General features: G+C 38.5%; 1 protein-coding gene across 4 annotated transcripts in view; it reads left to right on the top strand.

Annotated features, from left to right (window-relative positions):
- The first annotated feature begins 1,199 nt into the window (after positions 1–1,199).
- The window catches only part of Psf2 (DNA replication complex GINS protein PSF2-like protein), a 58,174-nt gene continuing 37,220 nt past the window's right edge, over positions 1,200–22,153 (top strand). For 2 of the 4 annotated variants that reach the window (XM_089244275.1, XM_089244277.1), the window contains exon 1: positions 1,370–1,555. The gene's annotated coding sequence lies outside the window, so the exon portion shown is untranslated. Of the gene's footprint in view, positions 1,272–1,369; positions 1,635–22,153 lie in introns of those variants that run through there. The other 2 variants (XM_089244279.1, XM_089244276.1) reach the window with 2 other exon arrangements.

The raw sequence follows: 22,153 nt of genomic DNA, 5'->3' as shown, positions 1-22,153 counted from the left end.
CAATACAGAGACATTAATTTTCATTTTCGTGCTTGGGAAGATATAAATAAAAAGCTGAAATCGATGTTATTGCATGTATATCCACCTCAAAAGTGAGTCTGGCTCATTATTTTATACTTAATTCTCCAGGCTTCGTATCTCTAGGTGAACTCAATATTTCGAAAATCAAAAATTCATTTCAATTTTTAAAATTATGGATGTGGCGGAAAAGCCCCACTAAATTTCCGTTTCTACGGAAAAATCGGCAATTTTAACATTAATCTGTTAAAATTGCATTGATTGTTTGTCCCTCAGAGTGATGCTGATGATTATTATGACGTCTGACGCTCAAGGAAGAGGAAAATATCACGTGATATAAAAAGACGTCATACGGCCATATCATTTAAAAATGGCTTATCGTCATCCTTTAAGCCTGAAGACCTCTTTTTCATCTCATATGAGGTTTTTTGGATCACGTGATATTTCCCTTTTTATTGAGGGACATACAAGGTAACCGATATGGTGACTTCCTGTGAGACTCATAAAAGAAATGAATCTAAATTACAGAAACATATAGTTTTTGTTCTTCTTTTTAATGGGAGCTAGATATTTCGAAATCTTTTTTAACTTCAAATTATCGATCTGCCTGTTTTTCCTTCAAAAAATGCTTGATTAAAGGTGCGGAATTTCTTCAATGTAATTTATATAGGCCCATAATTAATTTCAAATCATCCTAAACTATATGGATTGATGCAATTGGATTATATAAGACAATACGGAGACATTAATTCTCATTTTCGTGCTTGAGAAGATATATATATAAAAAGCTGAAATCAATGTTATTGCATGAATATCCACCTCAAAAGTGGGTCTGGCTCATTATTTTATACTTAATTTTCTGGGCTTCGTATCTCTAAGCGATCTCAATATTTCGGAAACCAAAGATTCAATTCAATTTTTAAAATTATTGATGTGACGGAAAACCCCACTAAATTTCCGCATTTCTACGCTAAAATCGGCGATTTTAACATTGATCTCCATGGGAATCATCCAGTGTTTGTCCCTTAGAGTGATGCTGATGATTATTATGACGTCTGTTCGAATCATTCGATGCAAAGCGCTTTGATTCGATGGTTCGAATAACATCTCAACCTGCGTTTTTTTTTTTTTTTTTGTCTGGTTATTTGTTGTGTTCTTTTTTTACTTTGTTGTTAATTTTTGTATCTTTCTTAAGAGGAGGAGATGGGAGAATGTTCAGATATCTATATTTTCTTTGTATATGTTCACTTTCTGTAAGTATAACTTTCTAGAAGACATTTTTGTGTGCTTTTGGAATTTTTTTTTCTGAAACAGGGAATGGCTCTCAAGCATAAAGCCCTGTATAATTGAAGAAGAGTACGGATCCAATGTGGTAGTTGTTTTTCCCTATTGATGTAGAAAATCCATCGAGCTTATGGATGAGAAAATATCCACCAGCCAGCCGTAGGTAGAGGGCCTTGCTGTAGCCAAAAATCCTGCTAAAACAAAGACGTTGATTGATTGAAAATTGGCATGTCTTTTTCACCGCCGTTTGATGGTTTGTGCCAGTTTTATGTTTAAGCGATTCAACGAAAACGCATCAGAGCCTCCCCCACACACACTTCAACTTCTTGCACGTAATGATCGCCTATTTTTGATGCCTTTCGTTGTCGCTTCACTTACTCTTGTGCTTGTCTTTTTCTCTATATATTTTTTGCCCTTGTAATAATTTAATTGCGAAATTTCTTATATATATATATAAACATAAAATCTTACCCGACAAGGTCCCGCCCTGCACGGGAGGGGGGAAGAAAGACAGTGAGACTTAAACCCAAGATGAGACAAATCCCAGGCGCCATGGCATCTGAAACATTAATATTGGCGCCTTTTTTTTTTGTTCGTGATAACAAGCTTGGGCAAAATAAATGCACTTGGCTCCTGAATCATTTGGTTGGTGCTCAGATGTATTCTTGATTTGTCAAATCTTGCCTAAACCAGGACAGGCGCTGACATAAAGAAAATACTGGGTGGGGCTGAAAGGTGCCAGTTGTACTGTATATACGGGACTCAAACCCTCATGTAGGAAGGGAGAAGTGGTGCATTGCATTGTTTTTCATTGACACTATAACAGTCAGATTTTGAGCCAACCTAAAACCGCAGAAGATGAATAGTTACACCTTTCAGATACCTTACATGCTGCTTAAATTTTAATTTCTTAGATTATATTTTTCTTATTTATTATCGTTTTTTTTAATATTGAACCAGGATTTAAGCATTTTTCGCAATGCGAAAGTAGTAGTCACTTTTGCAAAAATGCATACAGAAAGTATGAAATGAGAAGACATCCAAACATAAATCTTTAGCATTGTAGTATTTTGCGCAAGCTTTTTCCCTTTTTTTTGCTGAATGAATTTTTTATCTAGCGTAAACCCTGCTTCGAACGTGGTCACATAGTTGGGATACATGAAGCTGGCTGGCATACCGAGCAATAGGCCTCCCCACTGCACCATACAGACATGGCTGTGCAAAGGTGCTGGCAGCAAGGAACTCATCCATAGGCGGAGATAGACTCTGAAGTCTTCATATACACATATATACATTAGATCAGTCAACTTCACCTTTGATGCTGGGTGGCATCAAAGGCCCCCCCCCGTAACTCCGCCCAAGCCCACCCTCGTATCTCCGCTCATGAACTCATCAGTGTGAAGACTCTGGAAGGCCAAGGTACACAAATACGAAGCAAGACCGGATGGTTGTGCAAACTGCCCTAACGGCATCGTCCGCTATCCAACGTGCTACAGACTCTTCCTATCACCTGTGGTACCTTCCACCATTTCATGCAGCTTAGCTGAAGCAGGGTTACGCTCACAGTGGCCTTTAAGACATCTGCCTCTAACCCCACATCGGCACAGTTGTCTAGAGTGGTGTCACAGCCGATCATCATGGCTGCTAGCAGACTACTAAACCACACATGCACCTCATCCATATTCCTCTGCGGAACCTCTAACGAATTGGTACATGTTGGAGTGTACATGTAGTGAAACCTGACGTGAAGTTTGTTTCTGTGTAATGCTGCCATCTACCACATATTTTTCGAACTATGAGTGAAGTGTAATGTTTGAAGATTTTGCCATTGTAAGCCTGTTGCTCTCTGCAGCGAGACTTTAATGGGCAGATTGGCTTGCATTTGCACCTTGAAGTTAGGAAGCTGCCAGCAGACTGGTATCGCATAGTGTTCAGCAATGAATCCCACTTCAGTCTTGAAGCAGATGATCATCAAACCCGTTTGTGGAGGGACTGGGACCAGCCGTCCCAAGCAGCCTTTGTTTTAGAAAGGCACATATAGGCGAAGATAGACTTGAAGGTCTGGGGGGGGGGGCGCATGATGATGATGATGATGATTTCAATTCATATATACATATCAGTTGACTCCGCCTTTGACACTGGGGGGAGCCCTCAGCCAATGTCCCCCCCCCCCTCATATCTCTGCCCATGGAAAGGCATACAGCTATTACCCATGTAGTGTGATGGAGTGGGGTGTTATCTCTTATGACAGCAAGTCGCCTCTAGTCGTCCTGTGTATAAAACGCTATCTACAGAGTATGTTATATCCAGGATGTTGTAAGTGTACTTGACTTGTATATCAGCGCTGATAAGCTGGCTGCACGCATTGCAAAGAAGTACGAAACATGCTCGGAACCTTCCAGAATGCTGTTAAAAATTTCATGCACCAGAGATGCGAGACCCGCATTACAGCTCGTAGATGAACACACCTTGATGAACTTTGAACACCTTCTTTGACCTGTGTTATTTATTGAAATGCATATTCACTTACGTGGTGTTTTTTGTGTGCAGTACCATATCAGGAAAGCATTTCTGACTCCACATTGCTATGTCATTCCGAGTTGCGAAAGTGCACCACACTTTCTAGAAGTTCTTAAACCTGGTAACTGAGACACCCTGTATAAATTTAGCATCTTGTAGAAAAAGTTGGGGTGAGGCATACTGTATTGCTGTTCGGTACAGCTAGGCTAAGCTTGAATTTTTTTTTTTTGAAAATAAAATTTCAATATATATATAAATTAACTAGTTATATATATATATATATATATATATATATATATATATATGTAGAATAATTTAGAAAAATCATATTTGCAAAAATTGACTACTCGTATCTTAGACTGAAATTTTGTGTTACATGTCCTCCAGAACATTCGACCCCGAGCCGCCACTGTGTTTCACACTGCCCTGATTAACTTTTTGGCATAATTCGGATAGTGGTACTGTATTGTGTATTTTTAAGTTGCTACTATTCTGAAAAATTGTCTTAAAATGGCTGAAAAGCGGAAACGTAATGCTTGGGGTCATCTTGATGGCTTGACCCCATACATTTTTCATCTTTTTAACTCTTGAGGAATTTTATTTTATTTTCAGTACCTTTCAAGCTAGTTGGTTACTTGTGTTGGACAAATTTATGATCTTCTTTTTCTGCCCTCTATATCATTGATCAAGGTTTCCATGGGGTCAAAATGACCCTACCACACCAATTGTGTCTTTTTTTGTCTGATGGCTGGAGTGTTCAGATCGAAATGGCATATCAAAGGAATGCCAGTTTTCTCGATAACAGTTTCAGATTAATGGTAAAACATTGAATATCCGAGTTGAGCCTGAGAATAGTGTTGTTTGTGAATTGTATGTAAGATCTGTGTGATCAATATGGCATGGTGGTGTTTGCAAGTACTGTCTTTCCAACTTAGAATAAGAATGATTTTGGTACCAGTGGAAATATAGTAAATATTATTTTAATTTGTGAATTTTATTTTCTCTCTCTCTCTCTGAGTGTGTTTTAATTATATCTTTTCATTTTTTAATCATGGCAATTGTGTTCAAAAAATGTAATGTATAATTTGTAAAAAATTTTCAAAAGTTACGTATTCCCCCATTTTTTTTGGAATTTGTGCCTTAATGAAAGAAAATTTTTCGGAAAATTTTAAAGAAATTTGAAAAATTATCTAGTGAATTAATTGACAGATAAATGAAGTCATGTAAAAACCCATTTGTTTTATGAAAATCTCTTTTGTTGATTTTTAAAATACATTAATACTTTGTTAGGGTCAAAATGGCACCACGATTCCAGTTACGCACAGAATTTTCACAACTCCAGTTAAAGGTTAATCAGAAACTTGAAATTATCAAACGTTTGAAGAAAGGTTGAAACTGACACGTATTGCTCAAATTTACTTTGTTGGAAGTGAGTGCTCACGCATGCATGCGTGATATGAAACGCGATGCTGAAAATGTTGAACAATGTGTGTCAAAAATTCAAAGCAGCGATGAAGATATTAAGACTTGTAAAACTATGGAACTTGCAAAATTTGACCAGCTGGATAATGCGATGTACCAATCTTATTTAAGCCAGGTGTCGAGAGATCCCACTTTCACGTCCCGTAATAACAGTGGTGGCTCGTGGTCGGATATTTTTTGCGGGTGCAGATCTCCAAAAATATACTACCAGCTATCGGTGAAGATATGTAGTCAAGTTCACATACTATTTAGAATAAGTAAAGTATTTCACTGCATAAATTATTCACATTCGAAAACTTATTTTTGTTTATTACAATTTTTCACATCTATAAAAATAGTAATGTAACATTTAGGGCTTATTATACAGCATTTATGCTCTATCAATGTAACATTTACATGAATAGTTTGCGCAGTGAGATTACTTGATATCTTAACAACATTGAAATTAAAATTTGGATCTATTTTCCAGACCCAACACAAAATTCCAGACCTGAAAAACAGACCTTCACAAAATAAAATGAAACCATAAATTCGGAATTTCTTTTGTGATAGATTAACCAGATTACTTCGTTTCCCACAAAACTACTTATTTATCACAAAGTCATAAAAAAAATCCAACAGATTTCAAAGAAGGTAGATGGCAAATTAAGTATCTGGGGCGCGTTTCTAGTACAACCAAAGCGAGCGTAATAACCTGTGCTAAACTTTTCCCTTCTCTCATATTTCTATTACTGAAAGGTATCTCATATGACACACGATGGAAAGCGCCGAAAGAGGACAGAATATAGAGCTCTCCATGGAAAAAATTGACAAACCTTCACTATATGGCCCGTATTTTACAGGACTTTTTTTAAATCAATGCTTCCGAAAATATCTTTTCTAATTTATCGAATTGGTTTCGAAAGAAAAGAAATTCAATGGTATCAACACTAGAACTACCACAGTCATTCTGATTGCTTTCTGAACCCACTACATCTTTATTTTTCAAAATTTGGCAATTTTGCTCAGTTTCTTTTCCTAATTCGACAAAAGTAATCTTTTGGCACAAAAACACATTTTCCATGTCATTTCATTGTTCTTGTAGAAAAACTTCTACCTAGAACTACTGAGTGGTCATTTTGACTGCTATTTGAAATTTCAAACTTTACTCTTAGCATTTGTGTAGTTAGTTTTTTTGCATACAATGTATGGTTTGTTCAAAACTTTAATAACTTTACTGAAAATATATAATAGAATCATGCTTATAATCTCACCTACTTTTTAAGCTGAAGCAAACTTTAATGTGGTTCAGCGCAACACTATGGAATACTATTGTATGCATTCTCACCCAATGTTTGAAGCTGAAGACACTCGTCTGAAAAGGGAAGTATAAATAGGGGAAGGGGGTAAACTCTCTGATAAAATCAATTTTTAGTTTATACTTCAGAGAACCTCCTTCAATATTGTCATCTGCAGACTGACCGGGAAACATTTATGCTACTGTCCTAGCTTACAATTACACTGAAGAGCCAAAAAAACTGGTACACCTGCCTAATATCGTGTAGGGCCCTCGCGAGCCCGCAGAAGTGCCGCAACACGACGTGGCATGGACTCGACTAATGTCTGAAGTAGTGCTGGAGGTAATTGACACCATGAATCCCGCAGGGCTGTCCATAAATCCGTAGGAGTAAGAGGGGGTGGAGATCTCTTCTGAACAGCACGTTGGAAGGCATCCCAGATATGTTCAATAATGTTCATGTCTGGGGATTTTGGTGGCCAGCGGAAGTGTCTAAAGTCAGAAGAGTGTTCCTGGAACCACTTTGTAGCAATTCTGGACGTGTGGGGGGTGTCGTATTGTCCTGCTGAAATTGTCCAAGTCCGTCGGAATGCACAATGGACATGAATGGGTGCAGGTGATCAGTCAGGATGCTTACGTACCTGTCATCTGTCAGAGTCGTATCTAGACGTATCAGGGGTCCCATATCACGCCAACTGCACCCCATACCATCACAGAGCCTCCACCAGCTTGAACAGTCCCCTGTTTACATGTAGGGTCCATGGATTCATAAGGTTGTCTCCATACCCGTACACATCCATCAGCTCGAAGCAATTGGAATCGAGACTCGTCAGACCAGGCAACGTGTTTCCAGTCCTCAACAGTCCAATGTCGGTGTTGTCGGGCCCAGGCGAGGCGTAAAGCTTTGTGTCGTGCAGTCATCAAGGGTACACGAGTGGGCCTTCGGTTCCGAAAGCCCATATCGATGTTTCGTTGAATGGTTCGTACGCTGACACTTGTTGATGGCCCAGCATTGAAATCTGCAGCAATTTGCGGAAGGGTTGCACGTCTGTCACGTTTAATGATTCTCGTCAGTCGTCGTAGGTCCCGTTCTTGCATGATATTTTTCTGGTCACAGCGATGTCGTAGATTTAATTTTTTACCGGATTCCCGATATTCACGGTACACTCGTGAAATGGTCGCACGTGAAAATCCGAATTTGATCGCTACCTCGGAGATGCTATGTCCCATCTCTCGTGCGCTGACTATAACACCACGTTCAAACTCACTTAAATCTCGATAACCTGCCATTGTAGCAGCAGTAACCGATCTAACAACTATGCCAGACACTTGTTGTGTTATATATGGCGACCGCAGCGCCGTACTCTGATTGGTTCCATATCTCTTTATTTACATATGCATGCCTGTACCAGTTTTTTGGCTCTTCAGTTTATATACATTTATTTATACGTAAATAATTATATTAATAATTATATATAAAAGCGTGTGTTTATGTCATGGTGACACAGTTTTTTGTGCATTTCGTATGCATTTCCAGTACATGCACAAGAACCTTCACTGGAGAGACCATGTGGAATGTCTTTCTGTACATAATAAAATTGTATAAAAAGTAAAGTGGTTGCTGATGATGCAACGGTTCTTTTTTGCTAATCTCTGTGTTTTGACATGGGACCACAAGCATCTTCGCTCAAATCATTTACAGTGCGAACATTTTTCTGAGCCTCATTCTTGAGCAGGAATTCATTGTCGGGAAATCAAATGCCAACAAATCCTTGAAACTCTCAATAATATATTGGAAGACGCCTCTGATGTAGGGGAAGATGCAAAAGAGCAAAATGCAGAAAACAGCGAAGATGAAAGCATACAAAATAAAAGCGACTCTTCTTTGGACGAAATTATTTATTTTGTAATTTAACGAGTAAATTGTAAGAAATGGGAAACTAGCATGTGCAAGTCTGACATCACGAATATGAAGGATTTGGTAAAATGCGCTGGAAACTGGCAGAAGTTTCCATTTTGTATGCACTGGCATTACTGGTACTCCAAAGCAAGCAGCTTTGCAGAAAAATACATGGATGTGTGTTTTTTGCAGGTCTTTTGAAACTGATATTTTTGAGATTGGAATCAATGTTTGCGGCTTTCAATATGGAGATTTTAAAGGAGATCAAAGACAACTCGCAAAAGTTGGAAGAAATGAAGGAGTTAATTGAGATCTACCGGGGTCAAATACACGAATTGCAAGTGTCAACCGATGAAATACGTTCAAAACAAGAATCCCTTTCTCAGAATCAGGCATCACTGGAAGTTCAAGTAAGTGACTGACTGTGCCAACTAAATGACCTGTCACAGTATTGCCGAAATCAGAATATAGAGATTTCTGGATTTCCACGCACGAAAGATGAAAATGTGAGGACTATCGTATCCACGATTGGGCAGAAAGCTGGACTTGTGGTATCGGAGAGGGACATTGATGTCGCGTACCAGATCAGAAACTACGGTGACCAACAACCTGACAAAATAGTTGCACAATTCCGTTCACTGGACATTCGGGATGCCTACTTTATTGTCTTTTATGTGCTGTTTCGGTAGTGAATCATGAGGTGAACGATAGTTAACTATTTTATTACGGAACAATACTTACATCTCATTCCTGCCATGTTGTCATTCCCATGAAGTGTTGCCACCTTCGTACCACATAATACTGCTTATTTTCTGGTGTTGCCAGATACATAACAATTCTCCCACACTAAATTAAGAGATGATTAATGATAGAACGATACAATCAAAAGTTATACACAAGAATCAACATTTGAACAGTCACAAGTTCAATCTTTGAACTGGTTTTCTGGAGCGAGTTGAGCGTCTCAGTTGAGTAGTCTGAGCTGGAGGAAAAATAGTTCTTGTTGATCGAGAAATTGCATTTGAAGTTTGCTCTGTTTCAGTAGAAGCATCTACCATAGATGAAGTCTTGTGCTGGCAAATTGCAGGAATCTCTCGTTGACTTACATTTTCACTAAAAGTGACAGATTTCTTTTGAGGGAACAGATAGTTGAATAGGAGTTGGAGAAGACGGTCGATTGACTTCACACCGTCGAAGCTGTTCAAAATGTCTCTTGATAATGTATCCATCATCTAGTTCAACTAGGTAATGAACACGACCTAATCGTTGAACAACAGTTCCATACTTCCATAAGCTTGAATGAGTGTAATTTCTTGACTGTACTCTATCTTCTTCCTTGAAAAATTTGTCAAAGACTGGCTGTGTTGCAAAATACAAATACAACGCCACAACAGGCAAATTGCCCAACGAGGTGGCTGACTTAAGAACATCATGGATCCCCGAGCCCTACCTAATACTGCTACACCACTTATGCACCCCCCCCCCCCGCGAAACCCCCAACGAATCGGTACATGCGGGAATGTGCGTGTACGTGTAGTGAAACCTGACGTGAAGTTTTTTGTTTTCTCTGTAATGCTTGTTATGTGTAGTGCTGCCATCTGCCACCAGTTTTTCGAACTATGAGTGAAGTGTTATGATTGAACGATTTATCGTTGTAGGACTGTTGCTCTCTGTGGCGAGACTTTTTAACGGGGATATCGGCTCGCATTTGCGCCTTGAAGTTGGGAACCACAGAAAACCAACTTCCGCCGACCACCACTGTGGGGTTCGAACCCGGATCCTCGCATCGCGAGTCCGTCACTATAACCACTCGACCACCACAGCGGCGTTCTTGTATGACTCAGGAGTTGTAGGTTTGAGGAGATCTAGCTTTGTTCTGAGATTCTCTCCCAACAATAATTCTGCTGGTGCCTTTCCACATGAAACAGGTGTAGCTCTGTACCGAAACAGTAGTTTACATGATTTTTCGTGAAGTGTTCCTCGTTCGAATTCCATGCATTTCAGTTTTGTCTTCACGGTTTGGCAATAACGTTCTGCTTGTCCATTTGTTGAAGGATGACCAGGAGCTATCATTCGTTGTCGAATACCATTTCGTTTGCAGGAGCTCATGATTTCTTGTGATTTGAAAATTGAAGCATTATCACTAACGAGAATTTCTGGCTGTCCCATGAAGGGTCCCGCATAGTCCATGTGAACACGTTGCCAATTTCTTGGTGGACTTTCCCAATTGTGCACTGGAGCTTTCTGTGGATTTTTCTTGACATCACAACAGCTCTTGCAGCTTTTCACTAGACTTTCTATGTCAGAGTCAATATTCTTCCAATAGCAGTAATTTCGAGCAAGTGCTTTCATCTTCACAATTCCGCAATAAGTTGAGTGTAGTTCTTGCAGGATGGTTGATTGAAGTGTCTTGGGTATTATTACACGCTGTCCACGAAGTAGAATTCCTTCTTGTAATGTTATTTCTGGATCATATCCAATTCTGTTTCTTTTCGGATTTCTTCAGAAGTAATTGTGTCTGTGGATATACCGTATATACTCATGTATAAGCCAATTCGTATATAAGCCGACCCCCCCCCCCCCCACTTCAGGACCTCCAAAACCGCAATAAATTGAAAACCCGTGTATAAGCCGACCCCAAAAAATCCGTGCGCATTTCAGAGAAAACAATTCTTATATTTTCATGCAAAATGAATAGCTTACGGAAATTTACAATAGAAAATGATTCAAACTTTTTAATTCATTTCTCCTGAGTCTCCAAGCTCATCGTAATCCATCAGATCATCATAGGGTTTGACATCTTTGCTTTCATCTTCATCTGGGCTGTCATCGCCATTGTCACTTTGAAAGAGGATATCATCTTCAGTTCTGTCCATCGCATTGCTGATGCAACACTTTTTGAAGGATCGGATGATAATTTCGGTGGCAACAGAATTCCACGCCTCATGTACCCATTGACACACTAAGCCAATGTCAGGTTTCTTCAAGGCACCACTTTTTGTAGTTCCTTTATCATCGGAACTCATCCATTCAATACACAAATTCCTCAAATAGTCTTTGAGGCTTGTTGATGCTCACCTCTAAAGGCTGTACAATCAACGTTAGCTACCACCAACCAATGATGTTTTTGATTTCTTTGTCTCGGCTTTGACATTATCAGTTCTGTGGGGTTTGAACATATCCCATACCAATAATGCCGGTTTCTCGAACACTGCTACAAAAATTACTACTGATTGCAGAAGTCGATATTTTCTCATCAAAAACTGACCCGAGTATAAGCCGACCCCCCCCCCCCAACTTGGAAAACGAATTTTTCCACAAAAAAACTCGGGTTATACACGAGTATATACGGTATGTCTAATCACTGATGCTTGCAGGATGTATTCATCATCAACAGTATTGACTTGTACATCTGTCAGTGGTAAGGGACTTCTCGACAAATAGTCTACATTTACATGTTCGGATGATTTTTGATGTTTGATGTCATAGTTGAAGTTGGAAAGGAAATGTGCATACCACAACATTCTTGTAGCTGACAATGCTGGAAGTTTTTTCTCTGGATACAAGAGAGTCATCATTGGTTTATTGTCCACTACCAATGTGAATTTTCGACCGAAGATGTAATCATAGAACTTTCTGCATGCCCAATATACAGCTGTAGCTTCTCGATTGAGTTGGCTGTAATTTTTCTCGGCAACTGTTAGTGATCTTGAAGCAAAAGCAATAGGACGTTCACTTCCATCAGGCATAATATGCGATAATATTCCGGATAGACCATGTGGGCTAGCATCAGTAGCCAAAGTCACTGGAAGTTCTGGAGTAAATGGTATGAGGACTTGGTCACTAGCAATTTCAGACTTGATTTTTATCCATGCTGCTTCACAATCAGCTGTCCAGTTGAACGGAATACTTTTCCTGAGAAGATTATTTAGTGGGTGAAGTAACCTTGATGCATTTTGGGGAATACATAACTAAGCCCAAAAACTGTCTCAATTCGTCAACATTTTTTGATCTGGGTGCTTCTTGAATAGCTTGAATCTTAGCTGGAGATTTGTTCAGTCCTTTGGCAGTTATCACATGTCCAATGTATTCTACACTTTTTTCAAAAAATTTGCATTTGTTGATATTTACATGCAAATTATATTTTCGTAATTTATTTAGAACATTCAGCAAGTGTGTTGTGCATTCCTCATAAGTCTTGCCTTGTATAATTAAATCATCAAAATATGCAGTTACTCCATCTAAATCTTGAACAAACTGATCCATGAAAGAATGAAATTCGTTCGGTGCAGTTTTAATACCAAAAAACAATCTTTTTGCCAAATAAGTACCTCGATGTATAGAGATCGTTTGAACTTGCGCTGCCTTCATCGACTGCTAAATGCAAATATGTTTTATGGATGTCCAAGGTGCAGAAATATGATCCACCTCGTAGCTTGTTGAATATATCTTCAATCTTGGGTATTGGGTGTCTGGCATCATGAAGTTGATTGTTTACAGTCACCTTGTAATCAACACAAAGTCTTACAGAACCATCAGATTTTGGCACGATGACAAGTGGAGTTCCCCATTCTGAATGATCCACTTTTTTCTATGATCCCTTGAACACACAAGTTATCCAGTTCTTTTTCAACTTTTTCACGCAAAGCATATAGTATTGCACGTGGTTTAACAAACACTGGTTTGGCATCTTTCCGCAATTTCAGGGAGCATATATAATCTGGAATCTTGCCCACTGTTTGTTCAGAAACGTCAGAGTATTCATTGACAATACTAGGATCAGATCTTTTTACAGCACACACAGGTATATGCTTGACACTTGAGGAATCATGAATGTCATATATGTTGATATCCAATTTATGCATCCAATTTCGACCAAGGATAGGTTCTCTCTTCAAATTGACAAGGTATAATTCTTCTTCACTGGATTTAGCATTGTAGCATACATTCACTTTGACGTATCCGATAGGTTTGGAAATTTCACCTGTATAACTTCAGAACAATATATTTGTTTTCAGGATTGGAAGATTTAGGTTTAAGCGCCTGTAGTCACTTATGTTCATGATGCTCACACGACTACCAGAGTCACATTCAAAACGACAATTTTTCTCATTTAATTGAATGACTGCAAATATTCTATCATCTTTTTCAGCAGTGTTAGTGCATATATCAACAATTTGGCTTACTTGAAAGTGATCTGGATTTTCCACATATTGAACAGTATTTCCTTCAGATCCGCTTTTATTTTTCCGTTTCAGAAGCTCTGTAATGCATACTCTACTGATATGACCTTTTTTGAAGCAAATCTGGCATGAGAGCTTGTGTTTTACTTGACAGTTTTGAGTCTGGTGGTTGCTTTTTCCACAATGGAGACACACGTTTTCTAACCCCATGTCTCAAGTTATTACATTGAGAACTCCCACTGTTATTACATTGCGCAATTTTATTCACGCTGGAACCGTAATTACTCTTGTAGAGTTCTTTATTTTCGAAGCTTCAATCGCTAATGCGACTTCGAGTGTTTCGTCAAATGTCAGTTCAGCTTGTTGTAGAATCCTTTCGCGGATTTCTGCATCCTGTTATCCTCGTATAAATTGAGCACGTAGCATGAGGTTGATGACAGATTTTGAGCACTCAGCATTTTCACAACTAGATTTGAATTCAGCGGTTTTGGAAAGTTTTTTTAATATAGTGATATAATTCGAAATCGGCTCACCTGGGTGTTGTGTGTGGCAAAGAAACTTGTGTTGTTCCGTCAGGATGTTTACCCTTTTGCAGAGATGATCTTTCAAGGTTTTTAGCAGGTCATCGTACGTCTTCGATGAAGGAAGATCTGGTGAAGTTAGACTGGAAAGCAGGTAATAGTACTTAGATCCGAGACAGTTGATTAGCACCATTTTCTTGGCTTCTGCGACATCTGCTTTTGAATCTGTGAGTCCTTTGAGCTGGAAGTAGTTTTCGAGTCTTTGTACATATTCCCCGAAACTTTCGTTAGCGTCGTCGTAGCATTCAAACGAGATCGATTGTGACTGGAGACGCGTTTTCACATTGACGCCGGTTGAAGGTGCTGGATGAGTTTCGTTTAGTTTTGAGACGAAATTACTTAAAACAGTTACTAAATCCTCGTCTGCCATTTCTGATTTTTTTTCACTCGTCACCAAACGTGTGCCGCAAGAAGTAGAATCAGTAAACAACTTCATTACTGCTTTATACAGCCTTGCTGAACATTGTGATTATGGAGAATTGTCATGATCAACTCATACGTGATTGTATTGTTGTTGGTATTTGAGATAAACCTCTAAGTGAAAGGTTGCAACTGGATGCTGAACTTACACTAACAAAAGCAGTAGAACAAGTTAGGCTTAGTGAATCAATCAAGCAGCAACAACATAAACTCAATGAAATGGAAACTGTTGTTCCTATACATGCAATGTCTTCAAGAAAATCTGATCACTTTCAATATCAAAAGTCTGGTGTGAAAAATAAACCAAAGAGCAAGAACTTTTTTCAGATTCCCAACATTTGGAGACATGCAAATGGTGTGGCAAGCAGAAACATGAGAGAAGATTATGTCCAGCTAGAGATGTCACATGTTTTAAATATTCAAAACTGGGACATTTTGGAAATGTTTGTTTCGCAAAGAAACCAAACCAGCATTCAAAAATTTTGTTCTTGGGTCATATTCAAGACAACACAAACCAGGATTGGACGGTTTTTGTCAATATTATGAATAAGAAATTGAAATTTCGACTAGATAGCAGAGCAGATCATACAGTAATACCTGCAACTTTGTATCACAAGATGTTTCAGAAATTGAATTTGAAACCAGCTGATAGAACTCTCTCTGGTCCAGATAACACTCCGTTAAAAGTGCTGGGCATGCTCGAAGCACCTCTGAGCTATGTAAACAAGAAATGCACAGAAGAAATCTATGTCATCGATGGCTTGAAAAACTGTCTTCTTGGGAAACCAGCTTTGATATCCTTTGCTTTAGGACCGAATATCAGTGCTGTTCAATGGATTACTGCAATAGATCCGGAAAAAGAGTTTCCGGAACTGTTCGAAGGACTTGGACTCATGAAGGAATGCTATTCCATACAACTCAAGCCTGATGCCATTCCATGTGCAGTAACATCGCCAAGACTAGTACCTATACCTCTTTTGAAGAAGACAGAAATCGAGATAAAAAGGATGGTCGAACAAAAAATCATAACTCCAGTCACCGAGCCAACAGAGTGGTGCTCTCCTGTTGTCATAGTGCCCAAAAGTAATGGAAAGGTGAGAATTTGTGTGGATCTGTTCCAGCTGAATAAAAATGTTCTACGGGAATTACATCCCTTACCCAAAGTGGAATACACACTGAATCTCTTATCTGGTGCTAAGGTGTTCTCAAAACTGGATGCAAATTCAGGATTCTGGCAAATCCCATTGGATAAAAAATCATCTCACAACATTTATTACTCCGTTTGGAAGATTCAGATTTCTTAGACTACCCTTTGGAATCTCTTCCGCTCCAGAACATTTCCAAAGAAGAATGATACAAATTCTGGAAAACACAAGTGGAACAGTTTGTCACATGGATGTCATACTAGTGTGGGGGTCTACTCAAGAAGAGCATGATATGAGAGTGAGAGAAGTTTGCCAGAAACTGAAGGATGTTCATTTGACTTTGAACAAAGGAAACTCTATCTTCTCAACGAGCAAAATTAAATTTCTTGGTCACATCATCGATAGCTAAGGAATTCACCCAGATGATGAGAAAATCATTGCTATCAAGGAGTATAAGTCACCAACAAATAAGAAGGAACTGAAACAGATGTTGGGCATGGCAAATTTCTTGGCTCGTTTTGTTCCAAATTATGCAGAAGTGCTTTCTCCTCTAACTGTGCTTCTCAGTAACAAAATAGAATTTATCTGGGATATACCTCGGCAAAATGCTTTTCTCAAATGGAAGGAGATAGTCATCTGATCCTGTTTTGAAAATCTTCAATCCCAACCAGGAATCCATAGTTACGGTCAATGCATCTTCATATGGCTTGGGAGCCACCTTACGCCAAAACAAAGATGATGGTCCGATTGGTGTTATTGCCTATGGTTCCAGAACTTTAACCACAGCTGAGACTTGGTACGCCCAAATCGAAAAGGAAGCCTTAGCTATTGCATGGGGTTGTGAGAAATTTAAGGATTGCCTAACAGGAACTCATTTCAAGATAGAGAGTAAATAATAAACCCCTGATTCCTATCTTCTCCAGAAAACATTTGGACAACTTGTCACCAAGGCTACAGAGGATCAAATTAAGGATGATGCGATACTCTTGTGACATAGTTCATATTCCAGGAAAGGAACTGTATGCAGCAGACGCTTTATCCAGGAGTCCTCAAGTGTATCCAAACAAGACAAATGAATTGGAAGACAAAATAGATGCATATGTTCAAATGGTTAAAGAGACTCTACCAGCTTCATCGAAAAGACTGGAAGAACTAAAAGAAGCACAACTTGCTGACGAAGTTTGTCAGAAACTTTCATCATATACAATGACAGGATGGCCTGCAAAGAAAGATGTCGATTCCTTTTGTCTACCTTTCTGGCAACATCGTTATGAAATCTCCATTCAGGATGGGATAGTGATGAGAGGCTGTAGAATCATCATTCTTCGATCACATCAAAGGGAAGTTCTAAATCAGATTCACGAAGGTCATCTTGGAATTACAAAATGCAGAGCTAGAGCCAGATGTTCTGTTTATTGGCCTGGAATAAGTAAAGAAATAGAAGAAAAGGTAAAAAATTGCACGGCTTGTATCCAAGAATCTAAGAACAGGCGCCAACTTCTCATTCCAACACCATTTCCTGAGAGACCATGGGAGATGATTGGTATGGACTTGTTCAAGTACAAGAATTCGTGGTATCTTCTTTTAGCTGACTACTATTCTCGTTTTCCTGAAATTGCAAAACTTGATAGACTGACAGCTGCTGAAATCATAAACCATTGCAAGTCCATATTCACTCGACATGGCATTCCAGATATTGTTCGATCAGACAATGGGCCTCAATTTGATCCAGTGCGAACATTGGAATTTCAGACATTTTCTAAAAGGTATGGATTCACACACATTTCTAGTAGCCCAAAGTTTCCTCAAAGTAATGGACTGGTTGAGTCAGCAGTTAAAACAGTTAAAATGCTGATTAAGAAGTTGGAAGATCCATACATTGCTTTGATGGCATATCGAGCAACTCCCCTAGAAAACGGATTCAGTCCAGCAGAGTTGTTGATGGGTAGAAGAATTAAAACAACTTTGCCAATAGCTAAAGGTCAGTTGCAACCACAAGCAGTGGATAGAAAAAACCATCGAGGTCAAGGAAGAAAGGAGAGTTGAAAGACAGTGCCAAAACTACAACCAAAGACATGGGGTGAGAGATCTAAAGAAATTACAGGAACGAGAAGAAGTATGGATAACTGGCAGAAGAGCTACTGGTGTAGTACTAAAAAAGACTTCATTCCCAAGATCTTATCTGATTAAGTCGGGAAATAACATCTATAGAAGAAATAGGAGACATCTAATCCCATCACCAAATTTTCACCCAGAGAAAGAAGAAGAATTGGATTTTCCTTCATTAGAACACTGTCCTGCAGCAGCTCCATTGAATTCAAGTGAAAATTCAGCTGTCAAGGTACCTTATGTCACTAAAAGTGGGAGGATGGTTAGCCCCCCTAATAGGCTCAACCTATAAAAAAAAAAAGGGGGGGGGAAATGTTTAATAATCATCATCACCACCAGCCAAAGAATTGGGCAGTTAAAGCCGCCCGGAGGGGAAGGGGAACTGACAAACAATGTATATGCTCTGTGTGTTTGTGTATGTAATGTTTTTCTTGATTTAAATAAAGGAACAATACAACATACATAGTTTACGTGTAAATTTTGACATCTTTTTAGCATATTTAGATCAGCTTTTGATATAAACTCTCAGTAATAATACTCAGTGAAATCTGGATCTCTGAATGCGAAACTTCGTTTTACAAGATACATGGGTACAGAAGTTTATTTAAATGTGGAAACGTAAATCGCTCTGGTGGTATTTAAATGAGATGGCGTGTTGATTCGCTGGTGGTTGATTGCACTTACGTGAAAGACAAATTTATTTTACTAAGTATTTACAGGTACCACATGTATTCTATTGATACATTCATAAACAAAATTAATTATTTGCTTGATTACAAACAAGATAAAGATGTGTATTTGATCATGTGACTTAAACATTGATATTTTAAGATCTGAAGACTTAAATATTTTTTCTTATGTAAATTTGATGTCAAGATCTGGATTTCAAACGTTAATTAATTCTCTAACTAGAGAAACCGATGAAACGTCAACTTGCATAGATCATACTTTTTGTAGATCCAGAAATTTAAATTTAAAAAAAGCTGTACTTCTCGATTTGTGCATAACTGATCATAAAATGGCTTTATTTTATTTAGAAACTGATCATGACAGCAATGACTCAAATTGTGAAACAAGGTGCTTTACCTATGTTGATAAAAATCAATTGATTGATCTTGTGTAAAAATGGTTACGTGGGATACTGTTTTCAGTTGTGAATCTGCAAACTCTGGAATGAATACTTTTTTGGATTTAATTAAGAATTGTGTTGAGGTTTCTACTAGAGTAAAGAATAAGAATACCCTGGATTATGAAAAAAATTTATGAAAAAATTAAAATTAAGCATAGATTGTTGAAGAAATTAAAAAGAAACTGTTTGATATTGAGTTGTAATATAATTTCAAAATATTTAGAAATGTGTTAAACAATGAGAAAACAAAATAAGAATGATTATTATATTGCAGTATAGAGATGTAAAATTCTCGAGAATATTCTCTGCTAGGACTACTACACTGCTGGCCACCGTAAATGCAACACCCTGAAGGAAGCATGCAAATAATATGAAATTTACAACATGCATTAGCGGAGGTGAGATATGCAAATGATTAGAATTTCAGCGTAGACGCACATCACGCGCGCCTGTGGCGCCACTTCAAAGCGCTATTTGAGGCTTGGAGATTTCGACGATTTGAAGTACGGCAATTGTGTTTTTCTTGTGGTTTTTTCAAAAAAACGATCAATTATGCCTCGTAGAAAACAGCTATCATCTTTTGATCAAGTATCCGAGTTCGACAGAGGAAGGATAGTGGCCTACCGAGATTGTGGATTATCTTTCAGGGAAATAGGTAGTCGTGTTGGACGAAACCAAACAACTGTAATGCTGATATGTGATCGTTGGATGCAGGAGGGTACGACGGACCGACGTGTTCGATCGCATCCACCTCAGTGCACCACTTCACGTGATGACAGGCGTATTGTGCGTATGGCAGTGACGGATCGCTCAGCCACATCACGAACCATAGCACAGCACATTCAGTCTGTACCGCATTATCCAGTGTCTGCGCGTACCATTCGACGCCGTTTACAGCAGAGTGGTCTGTCCGCAAGACATCCATTGCTTCGTCTACCCTTGGCGCAGAACCACAGACGTCTCCGCCGCCAATGGTGCTATGAAAGAAGGATGTGGACGGCACAATGGAATGAAATTGTCTTTACTGACGAGTCACGCTTCTGTCTGCAACACCACGATGGTCGGATTCGAGTCTGGAGACACCGTGGAGAGACACCGTGCTGAACAGCTGCGTTATGCACCGCCACACTGGTCCTGCACCGGGTATTATGGTATGGGGCGGTATTGGATATCACTCTCGCACTCCTCTAGTACGCATTGCCGGTACTTTAAAAAGCCAGCGCTACATCTCCGAGGTGTTGGAGCCAGTTGTCCTTCCTTACCTTCAGGGCTTGCCCACAGCCATATTTCAACAGGATAATGCGCGACCACACGTGGCACGCATTGTCCAAAGGTTCTTCGTCAATCGCCAGATTGAATTGCTTCCCTGGCCAGCTCGCTCTCCGGATCTTTCGCCGATAGAAAACATGCGGTCCATGGTTGCTCAACGATTGACCCAGATTACATCCCCAGCTGCCACACCAGATCAACTTTGGCAACGCGTGGAAGCTGCTTGGTCTGCTGTACCCCAAGAACACATCCAAAGTCTCTTTGAATCAATGCCGAGGCGTGTGGCAGCGGTGATCTCCAACAATGGCGGCTACTCTGGCTACTGATTTTGGCAGGAACCACACTTCACAGAAGTCTATAAATTTAATCATTTGATGCTTGGTCAACATGTTATCTACAAAATAAATATTGTTGCGATATCTCTTGTCTTTCTTGGTGTTGCAATTTGGGTGGCCAGCAGTGAATTATAAATAACTTGAGAATATCCTTGATGAGAATTATTCTACTGTTATTTATATGGTATAGTTACATATAATATCCTTGAGAATATTCTCTGGAAGGACTACTTTCATAAATTACTGGGGAATATTCTTATAGAAAATAATAAGAATTATTCTGAAGTTATACTAATAATATTCCTTCCAGAGAATATTCTCCTCGATAAGAATATTCTTCAGTTACTGAAATCTTTCCAGAGAGTAGTATCAAGAATATATGTAATAACATGTATTATAATAATTAAATAATCTCAATAAATAACTTGAGAATAATTATTTTTGATAAGAATATTCTCTAGTAATTTATATATAGTAGTCCTTTGAGAAAATATTCTCTGTCCCTGTCTCTCTTCCCGTCAAGAAGATGAGAATATTGAAGGTTGTAGACACCACAACATTAAAGTTTGAAAGCAAGAAAATTAAACCAACAGGGCTGAATTGCATAACTTTTAAAGAAATGTGAGCGATGCAGAATTAAAGTGTATGTGCATTGAAGAAAACAACAGCTCTGTATCTTAGAATGAAGGTGACTATATAAGAATAGCTTCCTCTATATCAATCAACTTTGGTTTAATTTCTTTTGTTGTGAACTTATTTCTGAAAATTTATCTAATTTTAAAATAATTTTTTAAGGTTTTATAATTTAAAGGTTTCTAAAATCTTCGTAACCAAACTTTTAAAACCTCTCATCATGACCTGGAGAATATTCTCGAACTAAAAGATGTCATTGGGGGGGTGATTATACCAAAAATTGTTTTGTTGTAAATGTTTCAGGCAATGAAAACTGATCTATATTTCACAATATAAACAAAATTAGTAAAAAAAAATTAAATTATTTAAAACAAAAATGAATATTCTCACCTTGCATCTCTACTGCAGCATTTATTCAAGCTAACGGAAAAAAAATCTCAATGGAACTCAAAATCTCAATGGAATTTAACAAATTAATTGGTGAGGATAAATATAGCAGCATTGACACGGTTTTTACTGAAACAACTGGTTATTATTTATGTCTACAGATATGTATCAGATATTGTTTTGTGGGCTCACAAGTTTGCTTAGCCACTAAATGTTCTGTAACTGTTTTAAAAATCTTAAAGGTAAAGCCATACTTCGCTACTAAGAAAAAAAAATTGCGATGAAACTAAAGTTTCGAGGGTATTAGTTTCAGCAGCAGGAGTTCAAGAGCAACCCATGTTTTCTTTAATGAGGCTTTTTGGATCACGTGATATGTTCCTCTTTCTTTGAGGGACATGCAAACCGTGTCTAAGTTAACCAATATAAAGACTTCCTGTGCGACTCGTGAAATAAACAAATCTAGATTTAAAGAAACATAGAAA

Source organism: Pholcus phalangioides, unplaced genomic scaffold (genome assembly GCF_987345545.1).
Source record: "Pholcus phalangioides strain wild (caught in Gottingen) unplaced genomic scaffold, Ppha-v1.0 ptg000015l_1, whole genome shotgun sequence".
Taxonomy (NCBI): domain Eukaryota; kingdom Metazoa; phylum Arthropoda; class Arachnida; order Araneae; family Pholcidae; genus Pholcus; species Pholcus phalangioides.
Note: the sequence above shows the minus strand (reverse complement) of the source record. Positions and strands in the feature narration are given on the sequence as shown.